The sequence below is a fragment of the Spermophilus citellus genome, assembly GCF_964194105.1.
Source record: "Spermophilus citellus genome assembly, chromosome: 3".
NCBI lineage: Eukaryota > Metazoa > Chordata > Mammalia > Rodentia > Sciuridae > Spermophilus > Spermophilus citellus.
The window spans coordinates 45,746,652-45,770,954 of NC_138184.1; the positions used below are offsets into that span (position 1 = coordinate 45,746,652).

The 24,303-nt window shown below is 42.6% G+C and overlaps 1 protein-coding gene across 6 annotated transcripts in view; it reads right to left on the reverse strand.

Annotated features, from left to right (window-relative positions):
* Positions 1 to 24,303, reverse strand: part of FLNB (filamin B) — a 149,737-nt gene that overhangs the window by 117,615 nt on the left and 7,819 nt on the right. The gene's annotated exons all lie outside the window — the stretch shown is intronic.

Genomic DNA, 24,303 nt, shown 5'->3' on the forward strand with positions numbered 1-24,303 from the left:
ACACATCCTTCTCCCAGGTTCATCCCTACAAACCCATTTCTCATCTCTGGGCAGCAGAAGTCAGACATTGGAGCCACAATGGACAAAACTCTTCCTGGAGCCAAAGGCAACACGCTGGAAGCAATCAGGGTTGATTAGAGTTTGGGGAAATCCTTGGCCTGAGCGCACTCTTTGATTCAGTTTTTCCAGGCGACACATCCCGAGTCATGCTGACTTGGGCCTAGAAGGAGGAAATTCCCATTCATGCCTCTCAGACGGTGCCGATGCTGTCTCCTCTGCAGGAAGGAAAGGCCCACACTGGAGCAGAGAGGCCAGCAGAGAGAGGTCCCAAGGTGCTGATCTGGGCATCGCTTCCCAGCTAGAACTGTAGTCCAGCTAGAACTGCATTTGACATTTTCCTTGTTTGGAGAGAGGCCCTTGACAGTATTTATTATCAACATTTTGTACTTAAGACAATGCTTCTCAGCCAGACAAAAATACTTACCTGTCTATCCTTATGGGTCATCCACCTACATCCCAACATTCTTTTCTTTTCTTTTTTAATCCAGGGTTTCATGAATGCTAGACAAACACACTATCACTCACTGATCTACCTTGCCAGACGTCCCACACGCACACACACCTTTTTTTTGTTGTTGGAGACAAGGTCTTGCCAAATTACCCAGGCTGGCCTTAAACTTGTTATCCTCCTGTCTCAGCTTCCCAAATAGCTGGGATTGCATGGGTGCACCATACCGCCCAACATCACGAAGAGCAGACTACAACCACCCAGAATTGTCTGAAAGGTCCCACCTCAGCCCCTCTCTGTCCACAGCTGATTGGAATAGGGTGGAACCTGCAACATAAACTCCATCAGATTTTCCTGAGGTCTCCACACAGAGCTGGATGGAGTGAAATGTAAACAGCAGGAGCTGTGGGAAAGCCATGTTGTGTGCAGTGCTGACAGGACTCAGGTACAGAGAGAAGGGAAAGAAAGATACCAGGAACCAGAGGCCCACTGGATGGCTTTTCTATTTTAGGTTTCATGTTTCCTTAGGTCTCCACTGCAGATTACTTGCAGGTCTGTGAACCCAGGTTTCTTGTAGGGATTAGTGGATGTTTCCAAGGCCCAGTACAGAGGTGGGTGCATGTGACAGCCCCTCCTAAGTTCAGAGCAAGGCATGTGATTCAAGGGGTCCAACAGGGAATCCTAGGACTTGTATGGGAGTTAAAGGAAAGAGTTTTGTGCTTATTTTCTCTTCCTCCCTCTCCCTCCTTTTCTCCCCTCCTCTTTTTCTTGGCTGTGCTTTGATCTGAGCGGCCTAAAGGTCCAGAAATGCCAGAAACCACTCTTTCACCATCTAGGTCCCAAGACTGTTGCAGACACTGTGGAGATGGGCAGAGAAATCATACCCTGGTGACCTAGAGTCCTACTCAGACTTCTCAGTTCCTGGGGCAAGTGGCTCCCTCTTATACCTTTAAGGAATTTCAAATGGGTTTCTACCACTTGCCACTCTAAAAAAAGAATCATAAAACTCTTGTAATGAAAGATAATTTTTTTTAAACTTAAGCTAGTGAGATTTTCTCACTTGTACTCAAAAGAATAGTGCCTATGCCAGTTACAATGGAGCATACCTGGAATACCAGCTACTAGAGGCTGAGGCAGGAGGATTGCAAGTTCGAGGCCAACCTGGCCAACTTAGGGAAACCCCCATTTCAAAATAAAAAATTAAAAACGGCTGGGGATGTAGCTCAGTAGTAGAGCGCACCTGGGTTCCATCCCCAGAACTGCAATTGAAAAAAAAAAAAAGCCTAACAAATTTCCAAAACAACTGCTTATCTTGGGTTTATGAACTGTTTTCTCAAAAGTATCCAACGATGAAGGAAAAGTCCATGAAATTTCCCAATTGCTTTCCAGTCCATCATAACTGAAGTCTAGAAATATCAACCTACTGTGGTCAACACTCGATATTGTCCAATCTTCCGCCTCCTGAGGTTAATTTCCTTTCGGGGCCCCATATCACTGTCATAAACATTCCTAGGGCAAAATAATCAATATGGAAGAACCTGAGAACTGCTTTGCAGCAAGAGATAAGAGAGGGACTGAATTTGTAGTCACTAAAGCTCCTAAAATGTGAATGAGCAAACACTACCACACACTAATCAGGTCCTCTAAATCAAACAGGGCTCGTGCATACCGAACCCAAGTCACTACAGGTATCTTTCTAGGCCAATTCAGGAAAACCAGGCTGGCATGAACCAGGAACAGTTCAGGATTCTGAAAAACTTCAGCCTAGACTGCAGAAAACCCCCATGCAACAAACATAGGCAGCTTCATTGAAAAAGCAAAACTGGCCAGCACCTAAGATGATCCCTTGAAGGGCAAGGGAAACAACTGGGTCAATTGGGAAATGGAAGAGAGGGTTTACCAAAATGCCACACAAAGAATCTCAGGAATGCTAAAACCTCTAAAGTCTCTAATGAGATTCCAAATTCTCTAAAAAGAAAGCAATAAGGGAGGGCACTCAGGCAAGTCAACTGGCCAAGGACCCTTTTGGGAGCTGCTCTTCAGTTAAATTGTATGGCTGGGACCACCCAGTTGGCTACAGTCAAGGCAGGCTGGATGGCCTCCTAAGGGAAGTCCATAAAGAAGAGCAAAGCAGGGTTCCAGGAAGGATTTGTAAGGTAGGGTTTAAGAATTTCAAAAACACAGAGCCAGATGACCCAGAGCAATTACACAGCTGCTTTAACTTCTGTTTGCTAAAACAAGGGACTACTGATCCCAAGGCTAACTCCAAGGCTATTTGGCTCAAGGCAGATTCAAAGCAAGTATTTTAATTCCCCCGCCTGAGATACCAAAGCAATGGGGGTGGATATGTGGCCTATCCTTTGGAAACAGTTAGAAATGAAAAGGTGGGCTTAACACTGATGGGTTCACGCCACTGGAGGTACTTGTTGGGAAAGAAGGTTGGTTCAGGAAAAGCAAGTCCTTCAAGAAAAACAAGAAGCCTGTTGGGTCCAGGACACATCAGAAAGCCCAGAGGCCCTGACAATGTGTCCTTTGGCTCACAGACTAATCTAGCACACAAGGGCTTAGCTGGCTGAGATGGATGCAAATACCTGATGATTCACTACTTATTATAATAACGTAAAATGATACTGAAAGCAAAAAAGAATCAAGTTAGATCTCTCTGTACACAGACCACAGAGACACCACAGAGCTCTAGACTGTGGAGTCATTCCAGGTCTGTGGTTCATCCAGCCTCAGCCACCTGCTTACCAGCTGGGTGACCTTAAAGGGAGCTCTCTTTCCTTTATCTGAGAAGTGGGGATTAGCACCATTTCTCAGACCTTGTATGAGCATTAAGGGAGATGAGGTTTAACAGGCTGCCTAGTACACATAGAATAAGCATTCAACCATATGGTTAGCACTCTAATAATACTTTAAGTTTCTACAATAATCAAACTATTGTAAACAAACTTGTATCTGTTTTGTGATCTACAAGAAGGAGGAGGAGGAGGAAAAACAGGAAGAGGAGGAGGAGAATTATATTTAGAAAACAATATAGAGGGAAAGAAAATCAGATACACTCTAAAGAATCAGGTCCTCAGACCTATTCCCATTGGATACCCCAGTTCCATCAGGACTTTCTAGCTTTCAGAAGGCTCCCACCTCCTCCCACTTAATGAGAAGGCCAAGGACTCCATAAAAAATGTAAACAGCTATCATGCTGCTGGTCAGAGGCCAGCTCCGTGGGGTTTGGGTAGAAGGTAACTGTTTATTCACACTCTGCTGCAGCTTCCTTTCCTGCCCAACTGCACTTTCTCATCTGCTCTCCCAAAACAGTGCACCCAGAGTCAGGGTATACCAATATTCAACAAATGCTAATCCTGCCCAAGAGGGAGCACAACAGACACAGTCAGACACAGCCCCCAGACTCTAGTTCACTTCTGAGCATCTCTTCCCAGTATGAGACTTCACCTCCTTGGAGGGAGCAGGTGCTAAGAGTGTTGAACAACTGAGACCAAATCCTGAAACACCCCACCCACCAAAAAATCATGATACCATTTCAAGAAAAAAAGAATGGGTGGGGATAATGGGTCAATAAAGTGACTGGTGTCCTTACAAGAGCAAATCAGAGCACTTTGGGATTCTTTGGAAGGAAAAGAACCCCCAGTAAGTTTCCATTTTCAAAGCCCAGAGGCTAGTTCTGCTCTGTCTAATCACTGTGGTTCTGGTTTGTTACCTAATATCTTGAATTACAAGTCAAGTCTGGTAGGAACAAGGTGTGATGTGGGAACCAAGTTTCCCCCAAAACTTGGTCAACTGTGAATCTCACTTTTCTAAGCTCAAAAGAACCAAGATAACACTTTCCATTCAGAATTTGCTCAAGCCAGGCATGGTGGCACACATCCCAGCAATTTGGGCGAATTGCAAAATTGAGGCCAGCCTCAGCTAATTAGTGAGACCCTGTCTCAAAATATAATAATTTTGTTAAAGGTTTGGAGTGGTAAAGCACCCTTGCTGTGTTCAATCCCCACTACCCGCCCCCCACACACACACACACAAAGAATTTGCTTAAGAGTGAAGCTAGCCAATCCCTAAGGAGCAAGTGCGGAATGTCTTCTTTGATATAAGGGGGGTGACTCAAAACAGAGCAGGGAGGAAGAGCATAAGAAGAAGATTACCATTAAATAGGGATGAGAGATGCATGGGAATGGGAGAGAGAAGGGGAAGATGGAAGGAGACCCCCCCAACACACTGTTATACAAAATTACATATAAGATGGTGTGAGGAATAAAAAAAAGAGAGAGAGAGAAAAGTGTCATAGAGTGGGTAGAGAGAGGTGATGGGAGGGGAAGGGAGGGGAGAGGGGAATAGGAAGGGTAGCAGAATACAATAGACATTAATATGGCTGTATGTATAAACGTGGCTGTAAAACCAATGTGATACTGCAATCTGTACACGTGGAAAAAAAAGAATTCATACCCCACTTGAATCAAATGTATGATATGTCAAGATCATTGTAATGTTTTGAGAAACTAATAAAAAAAAAATATACTACTATATTGGGAAAAAAAAGAGTAGAATCAAGGGCTATGGCTGTGGCTCGGTGGTAGAGCGCTTTTACCTTGCATGTGTGAGGCACTGAGTTCAATCCTCAGTACCACATAAAAAATAAATAAATAAAATAAAGTTATTGTGTCCATCTATAACTAAAAATATTTTTAAAAAAGAGTAAAATCACATTTTTATTTCTTGGTACCAGGGGTTGAACCCAGGTGTGCTTAATCACTGAGACACATCCCTAGCCCTTTTTATTATTATTATTATTTTTTATTTATTTTTATTTTGAGACAGGGTCTTGCTTAGTTGCTTAGGGCCTTGCTAAATTGCTGAGTCTGGCTTTGAACGTGTGATCTTCCTACCTCAGCCTCCCAAACTGCTGGGATTATAGGTATGTGCCCCCATGCTTGGCCTAGAATCACATTTCTGGTTTTTTGTTTGTTTTGTTTTGTTTTTTTCCTATAAAATTCTAACTAGTGAAAGGCAATTAATTAACCAAAATCACTCATGTCTGACTTCCCACTCAACCATGCTGATGATCTTTATGCAGTTCTTCCTTTGACAGTCAACATAGCTGCTCACATCTACAGAGACCTCTCTGTTCCACGGGGCCTAGGCTGGGCCCCTCTGAGTATGAGGGGCAGGATAGACAAAGCAGATCACTGCAGGTAAGAGCAGGCAGATCTTTAAAACCCATCTATTCACAAAGACTCAAATTCTGCCAGGAAGAAAGCCAGTCTTAATTTGGTGCTAAAAGGACATTGGCAGCTCACACACTAATCTCTCTTTGTAATAGTAAGAACAAGCCTCCGGCTGAGAGTCATCAATAAACTTAAGAATCTACTAACACTGTTGTTTTCATTGATTTTATTTGTCTTTTAAAGAACAGTTGCCTGTTCTTTCTGGCAAGTAACAGAGGTTTTATTTTTATAACCATGTTCCATGGTTCCTTTTGAAATAAAGGAATTTTAAAAATGAGTAAATGTAAAGAAAATGACATTCAGAAAATAATATTGGCATCTTGAAAAATCATCATAGAGATAAAAGAAAGTCAAAAAGCTCACAGATATATAATATCTATATCTATAATCCCAGCGGCTTGGAAAGCTGAGGCAGGAGGATCCGAAGTTCAAAGCCAGCCTCAGCAACTTGGTAAGGCTATATGTAACATAGTGAGTCCCTGTCTCAAAATAAAATATAAAAAGGGGCTGAGGATGTGGCTCAGTATTTAAGCGCCCCCGAGTTCAACTCCTGATACAAAAAATAAATAAAGCTCATAGACTGGTCCATGGAGGGCCACAGCCATAAACACTATCAGGGTTATTTTATGGTTATAATTTATATGTTCAGTCCTGTGGGAACACGAGGAAAGAAATGACTAATTCTTTTTTTTTTTTTTTAAGAGAGAGTGAGAGAGAGAGAATTTTTAATATTTATTTTTTAGTTCTCAGCGGACACAACATCTTTGTTGGTATGTGGTGCTGAGGATCGAACCCGGGCCGCACGCATGCCAGGCGAGCGCGCTACCGCTTGAGCCACATCCCCAGCCCAGAAATGACTAATTCTATGTGAGGGACTGGAAGAGGACTGTACAAGGATAGAAAAATATAAATTGGTTTTTGAACTACAAGAAAAACACAAGCAGTCTAGCAGAAGCAAGAGCAAGGTGCATGGGTGTGAAGAAGAGCTACATCATCTATCGAAAGCAAGGGACATGGGCTGAGATTGTGGCTCAGCAGTAGAGCGCTCACCTAGCATGTGTAAGGTCCTGGGTTCGATCCTCAGCACCACATAAAAATAAATAAATAAAATAAAGATATTGTGTCCAACTACAACTAAAAAATAAATATTAAAAAATAAAAAAGCCGGGCTGGGGATGTGGCTCAAGCGGTAGCGCGCTCGCCTGGCATGCGTGCGGCCCGGGTTCGATCCTCAGCACCACATACCAACAAAGATGTTGTGTCCGCCAAATACTAAAAAATAAATATTAAAAATTCTCTCTCTCTCTCTCCTCTCTCACTCTCTCTTTAAAAAAAAAAAAAAAAGAAAGCATTGACTGATTTAAAAATAAATAAATAAATAAATAAAATAAAAAAGCCAAGGGACAGGGGCTGGGGCTGTAGCTCATTGGCAGAGCGCTTGCCTAGCATGTGCGAGGCACTGGGTTCAATCCTTAGCACCACACATAAATGAACAAATAAAATAAAGGTAACCTGTCCATCTACAACTACAAAAAAATTTCAAAAATTAAAAAAAAATTAAAAAGCAAGGGACAGAAGGTCACACCAGCAGTCTACCAAGCACAATGTACCTTGCAGGCACTTCCCAAGGCGGGGATTCAAAAACCACAGACAAAAGGGAGTTAAAATTCATGCAGTTTCATCAAGAGGATAAGTGGATTTCATCTCCAGGATCAATCAACTACCAGGAGTACCATGTTGAAAAGGATTCTAATGCCAAGGCTGGGCTCTGTGGGAAAGAACATTATGACTGACCAGCCGTGGAGGGAGGAATGTGCAGCATGGGTGCTTGCTACTTGCTGATCCCAATTCTGCTTCAATCCTTGAAGTTTACAGATGGGCAAATGGAGCCCAAAGACAAAGCTGATGAAGAGCATGGTCAGAATAGGAACGAGAAATTCCCAAAGAGGAATGAAGGGAAGGGAGTAGGGATGGGTAAAGGAAAGGCAGTGGAATGAATCGGACATCACTTTCCTATGTTCACATATGAATACATGACCCGTGAAACTCCACATCATGTTCAACCACAAGAATGAGAAGTTATACTCCATGTACGCATAATACGTCAAAATATACTCTACTGTTGTGTTTATCTACATAGAACAAATTTAAAAAAAAAAAAAGAACGAGGAATTCCGACTTCACATCCTTCTTATTCTGTGCTCCAGGATCCTCTTTCTTCTGAGTCAGAAGCATTTAAGCCCAGGGATTTATTTATAAAGAAAAGCAAATCTGTTTTAAGACTTGAGTCAATTAATTAAGAAGCTTACATTTGTGGGTCCAAAACAATTAGGCTTTGTGGAATAAGGGCCTTGGTGAGCTCACCAGTGAGGAAAGGATGGTTTCATTAGAAAGTCCATCTCCGCAGAAGGTTGGTTCCAATAAAACCTTTCCTATGTTGCCTCAGAGTATGTAGCCAATTCATCTGTCCAATGAACAAGGTAGTCTCCTCTACCTGGGGGCTGTGATGAGCCATTCTAATTGTTCAACTAGGAATTCTCGAACCTTCCACTTCCTCCCAAAAGAATCTTCCAATCTGGAATAACACTCAAAACTCATTGAGGCTGCTGGCTTGTCAGAAATCCAAGCCCATAACCACAATCTTTTTTTAGTTTTTAATTGGGGAGAGTCACTGTGGCTGAGCTACATTTTCCTCTCCTTCAACACAAACCCTGGATGGCAATCAAATCCCCTGTTCCTCACACATTCATTCTGTCTCTCAACTCTTCCTCCTGAGAAGTGGGTGGGGGTGACTGCTGCTTTCACTAAGCCACCATTTTGCACCCTCTCTTCAGATGGGAATCCAAGTCTGCAAGACTGAGGCTCACAAATGACGTTTTCTGGTATTTTAAAAGGCATTTTTATGCCACTTAAACTTGAAGTCAGATTTGATTTCATATCCATGTCTAAGTAGCACCTTTTAATTATATAGACAGCTTAAAAGAAACTTCAAGCACTCTACAATTTGCATGTGTGTGTATTGCCACCCCCCACTTTGATCTGCCTGTGGGGTAAAGAGGTAATCTCATTTCATGGGTGTGAACAAGGTGTTTACCCCAAGTCACCAGGCAAGAAATACACAGCCTGTGACACCAGTGTTTCATAAAATGAAGGAGGTTTCTAAAGAAAAAATGGCAAGCTAGTATAACAGTAATCCAGGAGGAAAATGATACAAACACTTTAGAAAGCAGTTCTTCTATCCTCTTCAATGTCATATTGGTGTGATCCAATCCCAACAAACACTATGGCTGGTGACTGGTTGGAGAGTGGGCAGGTATATAGGCTAGACCAATCACAATGTCGGGCCTTTCCTGGGACGGACGGGACCAGGACCTGCCTTACTCTTATAGGAAGTATAGGGTGTGGCTGTGGGGTTTGGAACTGCTGCACAAGCCTGTTGATGCAGACACAACAGAATTATAGAGAAAAGGGCCAGGGCTCTCTGGTGACCTGGAATCCTCTAGGTAAAACTGTCCAACACTCTAGACTTTTCAGTTGCTGAAATCCAAAAGTTCCCTTTTGAGCTGAATGAGGATTAAGCTGGGTTTCTCATGACTTGGAACTATATGCATCCTAACTGATACACCTGCATTCAAAGTCTGTCTCTGCTGTTTCTAGGCTGTGAGGCAAATTACTAAACCTCCTAGTGCCTCCTTTTCCCCATATGTAAAATGGAGCACTTCAGAGAAGTGCTGGATGTAAATCCACAGAGTCCCTAGCACCCAGCAGGGATGATCTAACCCACCAGGCCTTAAACATGGCTGTGACTGTGTTTTGTTTCCAACAAGCACCCACCACTCCAATAGTTAGCTATATGTTAGAACTACAGGGACATTTTCCTGTAGTTATTTACAGAAACTGTGGACAAATAAATAGTGACTAAAGCCAGAGCACTTTCACCAGCCACCTTAAAAAATGCTGGTTTAAAAAAAAAAAAAAAACTTCCTGTGGCTTGAATGTGCAAGAATTGGAACTCCGGGCTGGGGATGTGGCTCACGCGGTAGCGCGCTCGCCTGGCATGCGTGCGGCCCGGGTTCGATCCTCAGCACCACATACCAACAAAGATGTTGTGTCCGCCGAGAACTAAAAAATAAATATTAAAAATTCTCTCTCTCTCTCTCTCTCTCTCTCTATCTCTCTCTCTCTCTCTCTCTCTCTCTCCCCCCTCTCTCACTCTCTCTTTAAAAAAAAAAAAAAAGAATTGGAACTCTCATACACTACCAACAGAAATGTAAAATGATACAAACACTTCAGAAAGCAGTTCGGCAGTTTCTTTAGAAGATAAACATTTACCTCTACCATACAATCCAGATATTCCACAAAAAAAAAAAAAAAAATGATGTCCATACATGAACTGGCACAAAAATGTTTGTAATAGCTTGTAGAAGCAGCCCAAGTGTTACCAATAGAAGAAGGTGTAAACAAAATGTAGCCATACAATGGAATACTGTTCAGCACCAGAAAAGGAACAGAACTACTAATACACATAACAAGGATGAGTCTCAGAATTGTGCTAGGTTAAAAGACAGGAGTACATACTTTGTGATTCCATTCATATAAAATTCTTTAAAATGTAAAGTGACTTATAGGGACAAAAACAACTTAATGAGACTCAACAGTTCAGTGATAAAGCACCACTGAATGCACTCCCCAGTACTAAAAAACAAAAATAAATAAACAACAACAACAACAAAAACACATTTGAGCTCATATTCAGATACCTGGGAGATCAGACCACAGTCCATTATTTGAAGACGACCAAGGCACAAAAATGGACCAGCTTGAATTTGGCCACAATGCAAAGGTGAATTCAATTCTCTCATAACATTCATGCCCCTGTTAAACTATCCAATAGTCTAGAGTTTGACCTACTTCTGGAGATAATGCAATATTCCAGTAGTCCCTTGAAATATTTCAGTAGTCCTTTGAAATATTTCCTTGAGAAACATCACCTTCCCTTAGACAAAAAGCTATTGATTGGAAGTTCCTAGAGGCAAACTTCTGAAGCTCCAAGTCTTTGAGAACCCCAAGCCTGCCATGTTCACAAGCACCAGGAGGGCCTTGCATTCTAAGGTAATTAGCTCAGGCATTTCAACACATTGGGGGGTGGGAGGAAGAAATCCTGCTAAGCATGAATGTCTTTTGTCTTAATATCCTGACATCCTGAGGAGGATCTGTTTTCTTTCTTACAAGCTGGGCCCAAACTTGTCTTTAAAACAAACAAAATAATAAATGCTAGTTATTTTTTTCCCCTTCCCCTGGTCAAGCTGACTTGTACTTGTATTACACTGAAACTTTTTTTTTTTTTTTTTTTTTGAGACTAGGTATCACTGTGATGGCCAAGATGGCCCTAAACTCCTGAGCTAAAGCAATCCTCCCACCTCAAAGTAGCTGGTACTACAGGTGTGCACCTCTATACTCAGCCCAATACATACCAAAAAACAAGGAGGAGATAATACAGAATTAACTAGCATGTGACTTCATACCCTCTTCCTATCCACACATACTGGCAACTACCATCTCAAGTTTGATAATCACCCCTGTGACTCTATCTGTATTTTCATTACACATGTAAAACTATAAAACAGTATCACAGCATGTTACTCTCTGTAGTTTGCTTTTTCCACTCTATATGATGTTTGTAAAATGTTGCAGGGTTATGTACGTTGAAATTCCTCTGCTGCCTGCATCCACCATTGACCCACATTGAATTTCAGCCACAGCTATACTGACAGTTTTGTGGCAGTTCAGATCACCTTCCCAGGACTACTGACCAACCCAAGCACATGCTTTTCTTTTCCCTTTTTGCCTTAGCAGGACCCACATGCACGGGTGCCCAGCCCAGAAGCTTCAGGCAATGAATGCTTTCATTGCTGGTGAACAGGAGGTGATGGGTCTCCGAAGCTTCCAATCCTTCTTCAGATGAATAAATCTAGAGGTGCCTTCACACTTCTCAGGGGTCCTAGCAGAACTAAGCTCCTGCTACCCACAGCTGTGACCTTGAGAATTCATCCTAATATTTGTTTTTCCTACTTCCTTGCCTCACTCGCTACCTGCTCTCTTCTGCTTCCAAGGGTTGCCTCCCAAAATAAAACACCTCCACTTGGGTGCAGGTCCCTGTGTCTAATCCTGCTATTAGGAGAACCCAAACTCAGCAGAGTTCTAGTTGACTCATTTTTTATTTTGTTTATTTTATTTTTTATTTTTGGTACTGGGACCTCACCAAGTGCACCACTGAGTATATCCCCAGACCTTTTCATTTTTCTATTTTGAGACAAGGTCTAAGTTGATGAGGCTGCCCTCAAACTTGAGATCTTTCTGCCTCAGCCTCCAGAGTCACTGGGATTGCAGGCATGTGCCATCATGCCCCACTTGATTCCTTTTTAAAGATACAATTTGATTCCATTTTTAAAGATACAATTTATTTTAAAAGGATATACCCCTTATGATTGGAGTACCATTTAAAGATCATGTTTTAAATTATATTTTCCAGCACACACTTGTAATCTGAGCTACTCAAGAGGCTGAGGGAGGAGGATCCCAAATTCAAGGCCAGTTCTGAGCATTTTAGTGAGACCCTATCTCAAAAAAGGGATGGGGATATAGGTCAGTGGTAGAGTACTTAACTAGCATGTACAAAGCTTTGGGTTCAATCCCTACTTCAAATAAATAATAAATATTTAATGGCAAAGAAATTATCACTAGATGTGCATGATGCTGTACTCCTGTAATCTCAGTGACTCAGAAAGCCAAGGCAGGAGGATCACAAGTTTGAGTCCAGCCTCAGCAACTTAGCAAGATCCTGTTTCTAAATAAAAAGTGAAAAGGGCGGGGGATGTAGCTCAGTAGTAGAGTGCCCCTGGGTTGAATCTCTGGTACCAGAAATAAATAATAATAAGTAAAATAATACACACAAACACACACTCCAGGGAAGGCCTGATGGGTCTGAGGGTAATTCATCCCCCAGACTAGGCACTGGTCCAAAAACAGCCATGTGATTAAACTTGGGCCAATGAGAACTAAGGTGAGGTTTGCTTCAGTGTTCTAGGAGAGTTCTTTGAACTCTTCAAGAACTCTCTATCAACCCTATAGGAATTCCCTGCTACGGAAAATCATAGAAGAAATAGCTGAAGGATTAATGAAAACAACAGAGCTGAGACCCAATATACCTGGGGCTATGATGACATCAGTAAGCCACTGGATTCCAGAAACCTATAATCCATGCTATCTGGGCCTGCTGACATGAACCAGTCAACTTCCTTCAATAGGAACCAGTGAGGAAGTTTTTTTATCTATTGCTTATAGATGAATCCTAATTGCTCCACTCCCTCCTTGAGGGCTGGCTCCTCTTGCTCTCCACTACATCCTGATTCAACCCATACATGATATCTTAGGGATTGTTATAGTTTAGTTATGAGATGTCCCCAAAAAGCTCTTATGTCAATGCACAGGTATTCAGAGATGAACTGATTAGACTGTAAGAACTATAACTTAATCAGTCCATCATAGTTTGAATGGATTGACTGGGTAGTAACTGCAGGCAGATGGGGTGTGGCTGGAGGAGGTGGGTCACTGAAGGCATGCCCTAAAAGAATTCATTTTCCCAGAGGCCCCTTCTTCCCTCCATTTTCTGGCTGTCACAAATGACTCAGTACTCCTCCACAACACTTCCTCCAAGATGTCCTCCCCCACCTTAGGCCCAGAGTAATGAAATCAGCCCACCATGGAGTAAACCTCTACATTCATAATAAACCAATATAAACCAATAAAGCCAAAATAAACTTTCCCTCCTCTAAGTTGTTCTTGTCAGGTATTTTGATTACAGAATGCAAAGTTGAATAAAACTGGTATAGCACCATTAGCCCCAAACTCCACCTTCCTTCTGAATGTCCTGATGCCAGTCGGCATGATCTAACCAAACCCCAAATCTGACATCTCCCTTGTCTCATGCATTACCAGCCCAGAGTAGTATAAACCTGACCCCTTCAATAGGATAATTGTGGGATTGCCTATGAGTGTGTCCTACTTCCCATGTGCCAAGCACTTTATAAACTGCAGCTCATTAAATTTTCATACCTACTCATTCAGGTAGAAACTATGATTACTCCCTCAACTGCCTGACTCCCAAATTCTCCTTCTTTACCACCACTTCCCTTCTGAAAGCTCCAAAGAAGCAAGTGGAGCCCTAAATTACCGAATGGATTAAAAAAAATCATTCAGCCTTACATCCTATTACTTCAAAAGAACTCCACTTGCTTCTTTGGGCCTAATGGTACAATACCTGTTTGTTCCTAGAGAACAGCAGCATGGGCATTTCAGAGGCAGAGGTCCATTCCTGGTGTGTATCTTTTTTTTTTTTTTTGGTGGTGGTGCTGGGGTTTGAACATAGGGCCTTGTGCATGGGAGGCTATCTCAGTTGGCTCTACCAACTCAGCTATATCCCCAGCCCCCTGGTGTATATCGTGCTTTGCAGAAATTACAATATATGCTAATGGAGGAAGGGGATGAGCATTGCAAGGAGTATATCAGGACATCTTGTTTTAGCTTATCTTGTTACAACTAACAAAGACTCCAAAGGTCCAAAACGCAAATCAGCTTTTGGGGGGATAAGTAAGGTTCGTTATTTCATAACTCTGTTACATAACCCCCTGCAGCCTTCTCCGCTCTTCGTTTACATTCAATCTACTCCTATGACTTTTTCTCCCCTCCTAACCACCTGCAATCTGAGATCAGTGACCAAGTCCCAAAGCCCCCTCTAACCTCATGGCCCCCCAATATCCCTGGCACATGTTAAAAGCGGCACTAAGTACTCAAAGTGTCGAGCCAATAGTTCCTTTTTATCCATGGGGGATCCACTCCAGACCCCCAGTGGATGCCTATACCTAGAGATGGTAATGAGCCCTATAATTTAATGCCTTTCCATCTTAAATAATCACTTATCACACACTGTGGTAGGACCTTTTGCAATTTGAGTTGCTTCAATAAAACTAACACCAATTTCTTTCTCCTTCACAATTTCATGATTTATCTTAGCAATTTCAGCATACAATTTTTTTGCCTGCCTTATTTAGTCAAGAATGTTCAACTTTTTCACCTGGCACGGTGGCACATGCCTGTAATCCCAGCAGCTCAGGAGGCTGAGGCAGGAGGATCACAAGTTCAAAACCAGCCTCAGCAACTTAGCAAGGGGCTAAGCAACTCTGTAAGACCCTGTCTCTAAATAAAATACAAAACAACTGGGGATGTGGCTCAGTAGCTGAGTGCCACTGAGTTCAATCCAAAAAATAATAATAATATTCACCTTTTAATTTAAAGGAAGTACTTTTTGGCTTCTCTTTGACATGTTCAAATTATCAGCATTGCTACTCTTGCACTTGGGGATCATTAGTAAGTAAAATATGGGTTACCTGAACATCAGCACTATAATACTGTACCTGTCTAGTGGGAAGTGGATGTGCTAGACAGAGGGATGATTCCTGCCCTGGAAGGTGGTACAAAATTTCATCACACTGCTCAAAATTGAGGACAATTTAAAACTCATGCATCATTTATTTCTGTAGCTTTGCCTTTAGTATTTTCAGACTGCATTTGACTGTAGGTAACTGAAACCATGGAGGGCAAAACAGTTAAAAAGGGGGGGGGACCACTGCACATTACTACTAATCCAAGCACTTAGCATTTAAATTTTTGCCCTGTCCTCAGCTCTACCAGTAACTTTGCATCACAGACAGATGTGATTCTCTTTTCAAATCCAATTCTTTCTGGATCCTACTGTAAATCAAAGAGAAAGGCTTAGTGTGGGACTAGGTTACCTTCAACCCCTCTCTTGCAATTTCCCCTTTTAACCAAAAGACAGGAGGCTTCATGCTGAGAACAGACAAGCCTGCTGGCTGGGATCTAAGGACACTGTTTGGGTTTATTTATGGTTACCTTCCATGTACTTAGTGACACTGCTTTTCCATTATGATAGTGACACAAAGTCTCCTTTTCAAATACATCTGTTATAAAAAGTGAGTCAACTGTAGGGGAAAATAATATTAAGTGAAAAATGAAATAGAGACAGCTATAGGATGTAGCAAACTAGGAGAGATGATTCCTTTATGAATTAAGTTTGGGAAACACAGACCAGACCTAGCCCTGTTCTCCCATTTTACAGATGGAAGAAAAGGTTCAGAATCAAGGTCCTAGTGATGGCAGAGTATGTGTAGAAATAAAAGTGAGTCCTGCCATCCCCTGGGATCCTCAATTTTACCAAACCCAGCATGCTCTGGACTTTTCCTAGGGCCAGAAACTGGTTTGCCTAAGGGTAGTGGGTTAACACCTGCTGATCTTATTGATAACAGCTGAGAGTCAACTTTTATAGCCAGAGAAACAAAAGCCATTGTGCAAGCTATTTAAATTTTTGCCCTATCACATGGAAAAAGCACCTGGGCTGACTAATTTCTTCCCATTGTTAAAACTAAAGATGTGCATTAGTCACTCAGTCAAGTGAGTAAAACTTTCACCAACTCTACCTCTGGGAAAGGTGTGTGGTTCCCATGAGAGATGACCTAAAAGTAACAGTAATGCTGCAGTATTAGGCAGCTTGTGTTTCAAGGGGTGAAATGGAGGAAGCAGGTGATTTGTGCAAGACACTGACAGATCCCTGAAAAGACCTGAGAACAGTGCTCCCCCACCCCACCCATTCATTCTTGTCTCAGGAGCCACCAAATTCCCTGTTACCAGCCTCCTCTGATCACCCTGGCCCAGAAACCTTAATGAACAGGGTAGTTTCCAAGTACTACTTTAAAAATAAAGTCCCCAGCTCTATGACACAAGGTTGGATAGTGCTAGAGTTAAGGCCACACCCAGGGCAGCAAAGATCTTTGGCAGGTGGTCCAAGCAGCCCCACCATGATCCCAGATGTCAAATGGACAGGATTAGAAGGCAAGAAAGCCATGCCCAGGGCCAAGGCAGGAGCCAGGCTCCTGGAGGTGGAAGCATCTGGCACACCTCCCTCTACTCCAGAACAAAAAAAAAAAAAAATTATATATATATATATATATATATATATATATATATATATATATATATATATATATAATTAGCCAGCACAGCCTCACCATGAGTAAGGCTTAAAACTAGAGAAGACTCCATGTGTCTCCAATACCCTACTCTCCATCCCACTCCAGAAACCCTAAAAGAGAAGCAGGAGCTGCCTCCATGCATTAACATGAAGACTTTTTTTTTTTCCAAGATTAAGTGGGAAGTGGGAAGCCTCACAGCAATAACACTGATGCTAACCAAGGACACAATAACAGCAGCTGGTATTTACTGAGCAATTACTATGAGCCAGGCACAGTGCCAAAAGCTTTAGATGCACATTCTCTTTTATACCTCAGCATTCTGTAAGGGAGAGCTATGTGTATATGTGTGTGAGAGAGAAACAGAGACGACAGACAGACATCAAACACACACACACACTCACACACACACACACACACACACACACACACACACAATCTGCATCTTGCCCAGGCTTGTCTTAAACTCACTCCTAGGAGTCAAGTGATCCTCCAGCTTTGGCTTCCCTTCAGCCTCACTCCTGAGACTATAGGCCAGTCCACCAGTAAAAGCATTTATTGTCACATTTTGCATTTAGAAGACATGCTCCTGGAGGGAAGCAGTTTCCTGGGGTCAGCCAGCTACTATGGGGCAGAGCCTGAGACTCAGATGTATGAGCAAATAAACACAGGACCAGGTTGTTATAATTATACCCACTTGCAGCAGACCCCATCTCTCCAAGGGGTATCCGGAAAAGACAAAAAACCAGGAAAGTAAAGGGAGAGAAGGACATTCCATGAGACAAAGGGGAAGGATTAAAGAAAGGGAACTTTTCAATCCCCAGCACTGCAAAAAAAAAAAAAAAAAAAAAAAGGTGGGGGGAACCGGGGAGAGAGAGGAGGAAGGTGAGCAGGCAAAGGAGGTATTTTGGTTTTGATTTTTGTTTTTGTAAAGGTCCATTAGCCAAACAAGCAAGAAAAGTAGAGGAAACCATCAAGAAAAGTTGGCATGCTTTCTACCCCCAAAGCAAGGTTGGCCAGAAGACCAGAAAAATGCCACGAGCCTGTGGTTCATAGTTACTCAAACTATTAAAATTATAAAATCTCAGGTGACCTCTTCTTTTGAAAAGAGTCTTTTAGATATAAGGCATCTTTGACCAATTTATGGGCATACTTCCAATCACCTCTCTCCTTCCTAGATAATTAGGTCATTTCGTTCTCCAATCTGCAGGGGCCATCACAGGTCCAGAAATGGGGTGGAGGGTAAGAAAGAAAGGTAGGGGGTGGGCATGATGACCATTCATGGGCACATATGATCCTCAAGGACCAGGGCAAGTGCTAAATTGAGACTGTATCATGTTGTCATCTCCAACAACACCAGGAGGGAAAATAATGAATCTCACAGAGATCAAGCAGCCTTCCCCAAGTCTCCCAGCTAGAAAGTGCCAGGGTGTATATGACCCATATTCCTAAACACTTGGGAAGAGGCTCAATCTGTATCCCCAAGTGTTTCCCTTCCATCTCCTTTGCCTCAAACACAGCTGAGATGGAGTGATTTCAAGGACCCAGTGTGCTGAGGACCTCAGGGCTGCATATAATTTTCAGTCTTATACAAGTTCCAGCAGGCAAGAGTGAACCATTCTGTTAGGGGCACTTTTGAAACATGTTTAAAAGGCCGATGCAGTTCAGCAACTAAAAACTAAATGAGTTTCTATGCTAGACTAACCCTTAGACAAGGTAACAATAGTTACCAACATAACAACTATTATTAACAGACCCTGGCAGGCCCTATAAAATTTGGTCCTAAAAACTCTGCAACACCCCTGCCTGTTCCATGGTTGACCAGAACATAATCCTGGACCAAAGGAGACTTCCAAACCATAATGAGACTCAAATAAGACTCCAATTTTAATGCTGGCCAGAGCTCAGCAATAACTCAAAGGCGAATCTTGTTACAACCATGAGTATGATCAGAATGATTTCACAAGACACTTCCAGTCCACAGTCTCTATTTTTCCTGAGAAACTGCATCTCCCTCTTTCTCATTCCAATCAAAAGTCAGCTGTAAGCAAAACTCCCTGAAAGTAGAAAAAAAAACTTGCTGAAATACTTTATTTAAATGCTTTTAATTTAAATGCTTTTCTATATTCTTGTAATTTTTTGCAAAGTTAAGAAATTACAGGGGCTGGGATGTGGCTCAAGCAGTAGGGCGCTCACCTGGCTTGCATGCGGCCCGGGTTCGATCCTCAGCACCACATACAAACAAAGATGTTGTGTATGCCAAAAATTAAAAAATAAATATTAAAAAAAATTCTCTCTCTCTCCTCTCTCTCTCTTAAAAAAAAAAAAAAAAAAAGAATTTACAAATGTAGGCAGGCACGGTAGCGCATGCCTGTAATCCCAGTGGTTCAGGAGGCTGAGGCAGGAGGACTGCAAGTTTGACGCCAGCCCCAGCAACTTAGTAAGGCCCTAAGCAACTTGGCAAGATCCTGTCTCAAAATTTAAAAAAAAAAAAAAAAATTAAATCAAATCAAATTAAAAGGGCTGGGGTATATACAGCTCAGAGGCAGAGCGCTTGCCTAGCATGTGAGAGGCACTGGGTTCGATTCTCAGCACTACATTAAAAAAACAAATTAAGCAAATAAAATAAAGGAGTTCTGTCCATCTACAACTACAAAATTAAAGTAATAATAATAATAATAAGGGCTGGGGATATGGCTCAATGGTGAAACACCCCTGGATTCAATCCCATACAAAAAACAAATTCACAAATGTAAATGTTTAATGTCCAAAAAATATCATTTTCAAAAGTGAATTTTAAAAGTAAATTTCAAAAGCATTCTGAGCTGATGGCTTTCCTTTGAAAAAAACAATAGGACCAGAAGATTAAAATCTCAGAGATTTGAATAATAGCCAGACACAAACTCACTAGCCAAAATGGGTATGCCTCAGTTTCCTCATGTATATAACGAGGATTACAAAAATAACTGCACCTCAGAGTTGCACTGGGGTTTCCTTTAGTTATTTTTGAGAAGTGTTTACCATAATGCCTGATATTTGGTAGGTACTCAATGTATACACTATCTCTCTCTCTCCCCCCCCCCTTTTTTTGGGGGGGGTACCAGGGAATAAATCCAGGGGGCACTTAACCACTGAGCCACATCCCCAGCCCTCTTTTGTATTTTAGAGACAGGGCCTCACTGAGTTGCTTAGGGCCTTGCTAAGCTGCTGAGGCTGGCCTTGAACTCGCAATCCTCCTGTCTCAGCCTCTCAAGTGGCTGGTATTACAGGTGTGTGCCCCCACGCATGGCATGTGTACTATTTCTATTGGAAACTCTTCGTATATTATTGTGACTGGCAACTTGGAAAAGGCCTTGTCCTCTAACAGGTGAAGTAAGTAATAGATGTTCAGGGGGTGAATATAAAGTGCTAAGTTCTTTAAGTTCAGTATTACAGTTCAAACCCTGAGGTGTTCTATAGGAATACCAAACCCAGTTGTCCACCATACATTATTCCCACCTCACAAGCTGCAAAGGCCCACTGTTATGCATTTTCTGAAAACACTGCAAACAAGTCAATGTTCCAGACTTGTTATTCAACCCATTGTACTGGAAACTTCGTTTATTCAGTAAGTTATTACCAAAATCCTACTAGGAGCCAAGCTCAGAGTGACAGGAGTGAACAAGTGACACAGCCCAGCCCCACCCCAAAAAAGCAGTGATCCACAGAAGAATAAGAAAGGCAGGTTAGGAGACCAATCCAGCTTTGAAACAGGGCCGTGGGTGTCCAAGAGGGGGCCTCTGCTTCTACCTGACTCCAAGTCAGCCTCCAATTCTACTGGGCCTCCAACTCAGGAGCAACTCCCCATGGATGTCAAACAAGAGAACCAAGCAAATAGGACAGATGAAATGGCTAGGAGAGGTAGATCTGCAAGAAGTGTAATGTGACACTTGGATGGCTTCCTGTAAAAGACTCCCAGAGAGAGTCACCCCCAGGTGCTAGCTCCCAGCCTCCTTCAGTGGAGAAGAGGAATGCGACTGCACAGGTGCTTCAAGTCAAGATCTGCCTAAGCTCCTTCACTTAGAACACATTCTGAGTGTACTGCCCCTGGGTTTCCAGAAGCTCCACTGAAGGGCCCTCTCTGTCCCACCAGCAGCACATTCCTGATCTTCCAGGGCACACCTCTGCCTCTTCTGAAAAGTAATCTTGTCAACAAAACTCAGAACTCAATTAACAGAACTGCAAAGTCACAAAGGCCTTTTAGTCTCTCAGCCCCTGAGGTCCCCTGGGAGACAGGGCCTTTCCATCTAACCCATTCCCTGGATGCTTGACTACCAAGGGGATGTTTGCTTTGTTCTTGGGCAAGAAGCTCCAAGCCCCTCCAGTACCCCACAGGCTGAAGAATGCCAAATCATTGTTGTTTCCCTGGAATCTGATAAGTCACTCCAGGGAGGTACAGGGAAGTCAGAGTGATTCACACAAGTGCAATACCAGCATTATAAGAACTGGACTGTTTTCTTGAGGGGGCGTGGGATCACAGAGGAGATCAAGGGAATTGATTTTAGGTTCAGAAAACCTTTCCCAAGCCAGCCACCATGGGAGACCTGCCTCTCCTCAGTCCCACTCAGCAGAAGGTAGAAAGTAACACTGTTCCTGTCTCTCAAAGGAAAGCTGACTGCTGTTAGCCCCTTTTCATCTTCAAATCTGAATTTATATGCCACAGCAAATTTACATAGTCCCTGCCACAAATCCCCACCCGTTTCCCTATATAGTGTGAATGCCAAAATTCCATCCTGTGTTCCAAATAATTCCAACCTCATTGGCTGCCTTTCTATCTGAAAGGAAATTCCAGAAAAGTTGTCTGGTATGGCAAAAGCTGACTGGCCTTATGAAAATACCCAGAAAGGTGACCCATTTAGTCAAAAGAGCTTTCAGATCTCCATGAGAAAAGGAATTCATGCCAGCATAAAGAGCCTACAGAGAGGGAGAACAGGAGTGTTGTGTTAACGCCCAGACCTTTCAACAAGCCAGCCCTGAGCTGCAGGGGAGGCTGAGCACTGAATGGGACAAGAGAGGAGAAGTCCTCAGGGGATGTAAGCTGGGCTCTGGAGCAGGGCAACCTAGCAGCTTCACAGCTTCACTGTGTGGCACACAGCAGGGGGACTGCCCATGAGGCTGCCTAAAGATAAGTGGAAAGCCACTTGCTTAGAGTGAAAACAGGCTGCCCACTGAACAGGGCTGCCAGATTGATCACCAGGTGCCAGGCCTGGAAAAAAAAGCACCCTCAGCTCATCAGCAAACAACCCAGCACACCCTCCCACCAGTTAATGTTTAAGGATACCGAAGGAAGGGATGTGGGTGTGGTCATTTCTGACAGAGCGGAACTAGGCCAATGTCCACTGTCACCCAGGATGTCCTGGCATAGCTGGCTCTCAACAACTCCCTCCCCCCCCATACACACACACACACTCAAGCACACCTGCCCTGAGTGTGCACTGTGAGCCCCCTAGGATATAAGACAGCAGCAGGAGGAATTCCAGGGGCATCTCCTTCCTCACCTCTGGCTTCCAGGCCCTGCCCAGCCCCCTTGAAGAAAGCTTTAAAGCTGGTCTCTGCTGCCCTGACCTGCAGTGACATCACTGCCTCTGGGAACCAAACAAAGGCAGGAAAAGATCTAGAGAAATGTCTCCAGAGAGGGAAGGAAAGGCCCCAGTCAAAACTCCCTGGTGTTGTAACAGGTAAATGGGCCCAAGAAAGTTTTGTCCTTTTTTTTTTTTTTTAATATTTATTTTTCAGTTTTCGGCGGAGCCAACATCTTTATTGTTTTTTGTTTTTTTTTTTTTTTTTAATGTGGTGCTGAGGATCGAACCCAGCGCCCTGCGCATGCCAGGAGAGCATATTACCGCTTGAGCCATATCCCCAGCCCAAAAGTTTTGTCTTATACAAGGATATTTCTTTAAATTTTTTTTAGATATTTATTTTTTTAATTTTAGGTGAACACAATATCTTTATTTTACATTTATGTGGTGCTGAGGATCGAACCCAGTGTCTCGTGATGCTAGGTGAGCACTCTACCACTCTCCCAGCCCCCACTCCCAGCCCCTTATAGAAGGACATTTCTTTTTTTTTCTTTCTTTCTTTTAGAGAGAGAGAATTTCAATATTTATTTTTTAGTTTTCGGCAGACACAACATCTCTGTTTTGCATGTGGTGCTGAGGATTGAACCCAGGCTGTACGCATGCCAGGCAAGCACGGTACCACTTGAGCCACATCCCCAGCCCTAGAAGGAAATTTCAATGTCACATTAATCAAGTACAAATGAGTAAAGTTTGGAGCAAAACAAAAAGAAATGAACCAAACAAAACTGAAGCAGTACAAACCCACAGTCTCTCCAACATCCTCTCAGTACATCACTTCACAATGTATTGATGCCAACTCTCAACAAGAAACTACATTATAGTATGATGCAGGTAAGCAGGATGCCTGGTCTGTGAGGCAAGGCAAGTCTTGGTTTTCTCATCTGAAAAATGGGAATATATGAAGCTACTAGCTCTGCAACGTTCATAATGAAGATTAGATGTAATAAAGATCACTCGGGACAATGCTCAGCAGAAAGTAGGTATTCAAAAATACTAGATGTTGCCAGGAATGGTGGCTCATACCTGCAATCCCAAACACATGAGAGGAGGATCACAAGTTTGAGGCCAATCTCAGTAACTCAGTGAGGCCTTTTCTCAAAATAAAAAGTAAAAAAGGCTGGGAGTGGGGGCTGGGCGTGTCTCAATGGCAGAGCACTTGCCTCGCATGTATTGAGGCACTGGGTTTGATCCTCAGCACCACATTAAAATAAATAAAATAAAGATTAAAAAAAAAAGGCTAAGAATGTAGCTCAGTGGTAAAACAACCCTAGGTTCAATCCCCAGTACCTCCCCTCCAGCAAAAAAAAAGTCAGCTGGGCACCTAAAAAAATCCATGACCACTTCAAAGCCCCTGAATAAGAAAATACTATTGTTTATTACATGATAACCAGAGACTATTAAGTGATCACTGAGAACATTTAATGAATAACTAGATTTACAACAGTAATATAAGATGGCTTCTAGTAGAGTGTCATTAAAGGCAACTGGAATCATTATAAAAGAAGGAAATAGCTCCCTTTAGATTGAAATGGTTCATTCCATTGGATCTGTTCAAACTTATTGGGGGAAGGAGTTATAACTACAGAACAAACTCCTAAGGATAACCAAAGATGAAAATTAAGTGCAGAATAAGAGAGGAAAAAAAAGAACTTGGCACAATGGTGGCACACACCTATAATCCCAGCAACGCAGGAGGCTGAGGCAGGAGGAGCTCTCTTGCAATTTAGCATATACTCTACCCAGAAATTAAAAAAAAAAAAAATTAAAAGGGCTGGGGAAGTAGTTCAATGGTAGAACACTTCTGGGTTTCCCAATACAGACAGATAAATAAATGG